Below are 8,302 nucleotides of genomic sequence, written 5' to 3' on the forward strand. Positions count from 1 at the left end.
GGATGAAATATGTGTTGGTTAGGCAGTGGTTGGTCAGGTCTAGGATGTGTTTAGGGGGGTTGTGTTTCTTCTGGATGGCTGTCAAGGCTTCTTTTATGGGCACCTGGGTGAAGAGGGATATGACGTCGAAACTCACAAGTAGGTCACTGGGTTGTAAGTTTTGTTTCTTTATTGTTTCTATGAAGTGGAGTGAGTTTTGTACGTTTGAGGTGATGGATTCTGCGTAGGGTTGGAGTTGTTTGGCGAGGAATTTGGCAAGGTTCTGTAGAGGTGAGCCTATGGAGCTGACTATGGGTCTGAGTGGTGTTCCTTCTTTGTGTATCTTGGGGAGTCCATAGAGTTTGGGGCATCTGGAAGATTTCTCTCTGGGGATGATTCTTTGCTGGATCTCTTCACTGATGGCAGAGGCTTTTATTTTGGATTTGGTGGTTTTTTCCAGGTAGGTGGTGGGGTCTGTGTTTATAGGTTTGTAAGCAGGGTCCAGCCCTAGCCAACAAATGAACACCATCCACCACCCAAGCCGTTAAAATACAAAACAACAATGCACACACAACCTGCACCAATCAGCACCAATCTACCAATCATGATACAACCACACAACCAATCATTCCACTTACTGAAACAAAGCCACCACCCCATCCCCTCCCACCAAGACTTACAGAAAGACGGCAGCTCCGTTCCCATTTTAAGCCCACAGCTTGAAGATGGCAGGTGTGATCCTGCCGAAACGTTGCAAAGACAATCTCAACCTTACACGGGAAAAGACCCGAATACAACAAAACCAGCATACCTACACCCGTGAAAATCTACGAAAACAAATATCTTACCTCTACGGGGAGGAAACCTTCTTGCTCACCAGATCCTACGAGAGGCTTGAAGTCCGGAGAGCCACCATCTTATGTGACCTAACATTCCTACGCAACTGCCGAGACAAAAGCCTGATCCCCACATGCTTCCAACTAAAATTCCATTCACAAACCTCAGCCACCGAAAGGATCCTGAAAAGAACTGAATTAGCCCTAATCAGAAACGAACTCCACAGGAAAAGATTCCTACTAGACCAAACCAACCGGGACCTACTCACTCTTCACCTCAAACTCAGCAACAAAATCCACCCAGCACTCTGGGACAAATTCAAACAACTAGCCCTTTGGAGAGCAGAAAAAGAAACCTTCTATAAGACAGAAAAACACTCCAACAAACTCTACAGACTAGAAAAACGACAGAAGCCTAACCCCCCTCCTCAGCAACTCATGAAACAAACAGTACACAACATATCAGACAGAACCCTCACCACAGCTGAAACCAATGTCCTTTCCAGAGGATTCAACTTTGCAGTTGCCCCTAAACGCATCCCCACTGAAGACATCATATGCGGAGTTGAAGCTACACTCATCAAAATCAACCCAGATGAAGCCAATAAAATCAGACTTGCAGTCAGCAACGTCCTTTGCTCCAGCATTCCACCCAGTGGTGGGTTTCAAAATTTTTTGGAACCTACTCTGTGGGTGTGGCCTCCTTTGTGGGAGTGGCTTGCCAGCCATGTGACCTGGTGGGAGTGGCTTGCCGGCCATGTGACCGGGTGGGAGTGGCTTGGCAGTCATGTGACCGGATGGGAGTGGCCAAGACAATGTCACTGAATTTTTTGCCCCAATGAATGATCTACAAAAAGAAAATATAAAAAAGGAAATTTATTATTTTGTGCACTTACTACTTAAATAAGATTAAAATAAGTACACAAAACAATAAAAGAGCTACTTACAGAAGGTAAGTAGCTTACTACTTACTACTTGTATTTCAAAGGGAATAAATACATATTTAATTTTACACATGTTAACAGCTGTTGGAATTGTGTTTGCACAACAGTGGAAAAAACAAAGATATGAAAATGAATAAATATTAGAATGTGCAAGAATGAATAAATTGACAATTAAAACCAAGAAGGCTTTGAATACTTTTTCACGTGGAATTTGTTTTATCAATTGCTAACTAACAGAAACAGCAATTAGAAATCTAAAAGTATGAAAGAAAACACCAATTATGAAAGGAAAGGTCATTAAAATGTATAAGGAAATATTATTAGTACTTGATCATTATTAATGTGTAGATAACTGCAGGACATTACATACCCACAAACACAAACTATGACAGTGCCAGGAAAACACACACACACACACACACACAAAACAATTCCCCCCCAAAAGACTGCAGATGAAACCAGTTTTTTTCCCTAACCCTAAGAACAGGAAAGACAAAGCCACAGGAATAAAAACCATCAAGGCATTGTGGGAAATTATAAAGGACAGTGCCAGGAAGCTCACAGAACCAGCAACCACCTCACAATTACCTAAACAACCAGGTATCACACAGAAACACACAAAATCTGGCAAAGCTGCCTTGCACCAACCTGGCCTGCCCATAGAAAAGAAGCCACCTTGAGACACATACCATAACCAACCTGTACACTTAAAAGCAACATATTGCATCACAAATAAAACATTTGCAAAAAGGAATAACATTTCTTGTAATAAACATTCTATAAACAATAAATAAATAAAAATTCCCTAAAAATAATTAAAAACCACCAGGTTCAGAGAACACCAAAGGACCCCACAGTCCTCTCCCTCCTTATCTTTTTCCTTTTTGTCCTTCGACTTCTCCTCCTCCTCCTTTCCCCACAACCCCATCTAGCACTGATGATGTTACCTAGTTTGGTAGTGAAATGTCTGTAAAAAAAACCACCAAGCTCAGAAAGCAGCAAGGATCCCACTTTCCCCCACCTCCTCCCTCTTTCTCCTTTTTGTCCCCCCCCCCCCCAAAGACTGCAAATGAAACCAGTGTTTTTTCCCCCCTAACCCTAAGGACAGGAAAGACAAAGCCACTGGAATAAAAACCATCAAGGCATTGTGGGAAATTATAAAGGACAGTGCCAGGAAGCTCACAGAACCAGCAACCACCTCAGAATTACCTAAACAACCAGGGTGAAACACATTAAATGTGGCAAACCTGGCCTGCCCATAGAAAAGCACCCACTTTGAGATATATAAACCTGGTCTGAACACTTTAAAGCAACATATTGCACCACAAAGAAAACATTTGCAAAAAGGAATAACATTTCTTGTAGTAAATATATTTTATAAACAATTAAAACATAAAAATTCCCAAACAATAATTTAAAAAAGATATTCTATAAATAAAAAAAAATCCTTAAAAACCATTGTTAAGTATTCCACCAGCAATAATTTATACTATAACTATTTTAAGGTATTGTACCAACTGTAACCATTATTCCACCAGCAATAATTTATACTGTAACCATTTCAAACTATTCCACACACAATAATTTAAAATGAAAGCATTAAAAACATTCAATACACAATAAATTACAATAAAACAATTTAAAACAATTCTATACACAATACATTTTAAAGTATTGAGTATAGAATATTTTAAAATGGTTTATTTTAATTTATTTTGGATAGAATCTTTTTTAAAATAGTCTGAGACAATTTAAAAAAGGAATCCATACACAATAAATTGAAGTAAACCATTTTAAAATATTCTATACTCAATACTTTTAAGTAAAATTATTTTTAAAAATTCTATGCACAATAAATAAAATATTATTTTAAAATACATTAAAAAAATAAAAGAAAAAAAACCAGGTTACTTACCAGCAGGCAGAATCAGCAGCTCTCCGATGCTGCAACAGGCAGCAGACAGGCAGAGAGGCAGGAGGACAGGTAAGACTGTTTAAGACTGCTTAGGGCTTAGCCAGCCAGGCGAGGCTGGAGAGGGGAGGGTGGGGGGCTTTTGGCCTGGTCTCGCAGAGGCTTGCCGCCCACGCCAGCCGGGTGCTTCATCGAGGAAAGGCCCAGGAGCCTTTCCTCGGCGAAGCTAGCTTCCTGGCGGCCGCGCGTTCCACGCGACGCCGGCGCTTCATCCCGGAAAGGCCCAGCGGCCTTTCCCAGGCGAAGCTAGCTTCCCGCTGGCTGCGCGTTCCACGCGACCCCGGCGCTTCGTCCCGGAAAGGCCCAGAGGCCTTTCCTGGGCGAAGCTAGCTGCCCACCGCCCGCACGGCCCACGCCAGCCCGCCGCTTCAGCGAGGGAAGGCCTAGAGGCCTTTCCTCGCCGAAGCTAGCCTCCCGCCCCCCCTCGCGCTTAGTTGCTTACCTGAAGGAAGCAGCAAGCTCCCAGCGAAGAGAAGGGAGTTTTGAAATGGAGGACAACCCGCTTTTAAACGGGTCGCCTCCAGCCCACTCACTGATTGGCTGAACTCCAGCCAATCAATGAGCGGCTAGCTGGGCTAGCTAGCTTAGTGCGGACGGGCGGGGGAGCGAGCGAGCTCCGTTGGGATGGCAAGGGGGATAAAGTGACAGGACCGGTGCCGGTTCCCGGTTACTTCCGGGTCCGGTTACTTCCGGGTTCGGTCTTCAACCGGTTCGTGCGATCCGGTGCGAACCGGTAGGAACCCACCACTGATTCCACCCAGAAGCAACTTACAGCAACAAGAAGAAAAAGCACTCTCCAACCTGAAGAAAGACAACAACATAATCATTCTCCCAGCAGACAAAGGAAACGCCACAGTGGTGATGAACACATCTGACTATCAAGCCAAACTATCCAACCTACTCCAAGACCCTGCTTACAAACCTATAAACACAGACCCCACCACCTACCTGGAAAAAACCACCAAATCCAAAATAAAAGCCTCTGCCATCAGTGAAGAGATCCAGCAAAGAATCATCCCCAGAGAGAAATCTTCCAGATGCCCCAAACTCTATGGACTCCCCAAGATACACAAAGAAGGAACACCACTCAGACCCATAGTCAGCTCCATAGGCTCACCTCTACAGAACCTTGCCAAATTCCTCGCCAAACAACTCCAACCCTACGCAGAATCCATCACCTCAAACGTACAAAACTCACTCCACTTCATAGAAACAATAAAGAAACAAAACTTACAACCCAGTGACCTACTTGTGAGTTTCGACGTCATATCCCTCTTCACCCAGGTGCCCATAAAAGAAGCCTTGACAGCCATCCAGAAGAAACACAACCCCCCTAAACACATCCTAGACCTGACCAACCACTGCCTAACCAACACATATTTCATCCATAATGGACAAAGATACAAACAGATAGAAGGAGCACCCATGGGATCACCCCTCTCTCCTGTCATTGCAAACTTATACATGGAACATTTTGAAACCAATGCCTTAGACAAATCTGAACACAAACCCAAACTCTGGCTTAGATATGTTGATGACACTTTCGTGATTTGGCCACATGGAAAAGAAAAACTGGACAACTTCCTCACACATCTCAACAACCTACACCCCAAAATACAATTCACCATGGAAATAGAAGCAAACAACCAACTTCCCTTTCTGGATGTCCTAATCTACAAAAAACCCAATGGCTCCCTAGGACACACCATCTACCAGAAAAAAACACACACCAACCGCTACTTAAATGCACAATCCCATCACCCCCCTGCACAGATCAACTCTGTAGCCAAGACCCTCATCTCCAGAACCAAACGCCTAGCCGACAAAGACCACCTGAAAACTGAATTACACAAACTCACAAATGTATTAATCTCCAATGGATTCCAAAGAAAAACAATCACCAACCTAATCCAAAAGGAGACTCCCCCAAAAAACCAAGATACAGAACAGGAAAATGGCATCGCCCTCCTCCCTTACATCAAAGGCACCACAGATAAAATCAGCAAAATTCTCCACAAGCACAATATCAGGACAGCCTTCACCACTGACCAAAAAATAGCCAACATCTTAAGAAACCCCAAAGACAAAATCCAGCTAGAAAACCAAGGAGTCTACGAAATACCATGCAAAATCTGCCCAGCAATATACATAGGACAAACAGGAGAATAAATGCACGCATCACAGAACACAAAAATGCAGTAAGAAAAGAAGAAAAAACTTCTTCCCTTTTCCAGCACCTTAAAGCTACAGGACACGAAATCAACTTTGAAGGAGCCAGGTTAATCTCCAAAACAGAACACCTCCACAAGAGAATAATCATGGAAGCCATCGAAATAGAGAAACACCCCCACAGCATGAACAAACGTGATGATACCTCCCGCCTACCAAACATCTGGAAACCAGCCCTAGCCAACAAACGAACACCACCCACCACCCAAGCCGTTAAAATACAAAACAACAATGCACACACAACCTGCACCAATCAGCACCAATCTACCAATCATGATACAACCACACAACCAATCATTCCACTTACTGAAACAAAGCCACCACCCCATCCCCTCCCACCAAGACTTACAGAAAGACGGCAGCTCCGTTCCCATTTTAAGCCCACAGCTTGAAGATGGCAGGTGTGATCCTGCCGAAACGTTGCAAAGACAATCTCAACCTTACACGGGAAAAGACCCGAATACAACAAAACCAGCATACCTACACCCGTGAAAATCTACGAAAACAAATATATATATATATATATATATATATATATATATATATATATATATATATATATATATATATATATATATATATATATATATATATATATATATATATATATATATATATATATATATATATATATATATATATATATATATATATATATATATATATATATATATATATATATATATATATATATATATATATATATATATATATATATATATATATATATATATATATATATATATATATATATATATATATATATATATATATATATATATATATATATGAAGCATGAATGGGAGGCTTGTCAAGAAGGGCTTGCCCTGGTTTTTTTTTTTAGTAATTTCATTAGATCAAGATTTGGGTGCTCTCCATGGTACTGAAAACATATCCGCAGAGCTTTTATAAAAAGTGTCTTCTCATTGCTATCTGGCACCAACATGCTTAATGAATTTATATTGCCTGATAGAAATTATGCATACAGGAACAGCTGAGGACGTGCTTCACCCCCATTGATCCCTGACAATAGGAGAAAACATAATGACTTCCATTTCATTAATGCTGTTCCCAAATTGGTCAACAGTTGAGGCTTTGGGGATATTTACATTTGGCTATCAGTGAAGAGTTGCTATTACTTCATTTTTTCTTAAGGAATAATTAATGTTGCTTTATCAAACAACCCTAGCACAAAATTTATTGAGCATACTATTTTATCGCCAGTCTCATATGGAAACTTAAACATGTTCTCTGAGACCTATTGCTATTAATAAAAAAGACATTCCCAAAATCTGTCACTAAACACAATGCCATTGAGCAGAACAATTGAACAGTTTATTAATAAATATTAAGTATCGATTGCTTTTCTCTAAAGTCCCAGCCTTGTGGCTGCAGAGGGGTGATTTTCCACCACTAGTTCTCTTTTCATAAGCATCATCAGAGTTTCTTTTATAGATTGATTAAACTGTGTGTCTTTAATAATATATTTGTGGTAAGAAACAATGAGTTGCGTAGGCTATATATTATGGTTTACTTTACAAAATATGAGACTCAAAATGTTTTTTAAACAGCCATTCATATATAAACAATTTTCAACTTCAAAGAATAATCAACAATTCTGGCTGAAAATTGAACTCAATAGTCAAATTGTGTCTTATGGATTTGATAATGTATGTACAACATAAATAAGAATATGACAGTCTCGATGGCTAAAACACATCTTTGACAGCATCCTGGGCCCACCAGTTGTTGAGAAGCCAATATGAATAAAATTGGCTAGGGGAAAAAAATACTATTCTATCCTTGTTCCACTGCCAAAAGTAATCCAATAATATTTATTGCTATGTTTTCAAATTCCATTACCAGAGCTTCTTGTTTGTTTAAAAAATATATACAATCTAATACTTTTCAGATTCATTTAATTTAAAAAATGGAAATCCTTTTCGTGAAGCTTGTGAACATTAAACTTTGAACGCGTGCACATTTGCACATAAAAATGTGCATGGTCAAAACATTAAAATAATGAAAAAAATTAAATTTCTATAAAGAAAGTTGTTCTGCGCATTCGCAGAGCCGAAAGGCAAGATGGCGGCACCAGAGGAGAACCAGTTCGGAGGCGTAGCAGGCCTGGGTCACTGCTGGTTCCAGTTACTATTGGTTTGGCCGAACCGGTCAGAAACAATAGGAACCCACTTCTGCTCTTGAGTCATAATGTAATACATGGGATAATGCATAGCAATAGAAATTACTCTCCACACAGCTGTAATTCATCAGACATGGACAATTCACTGTGGCCATGATCCATGTATAGTTAAAAACATCACAAAATTCCTGCCAGTTTC

This window comes from Natrix helvetica (assembly GCF_964273705.1).
Source record: "Natrix helvetica genome assembly, chromosome: 5".
Taxonomy (NCBI): Eukaryota; Metazoa; Chordata; class Lepidosauria; order Squamata; family Natricidae; genus Natrix; species Natrix helvetica.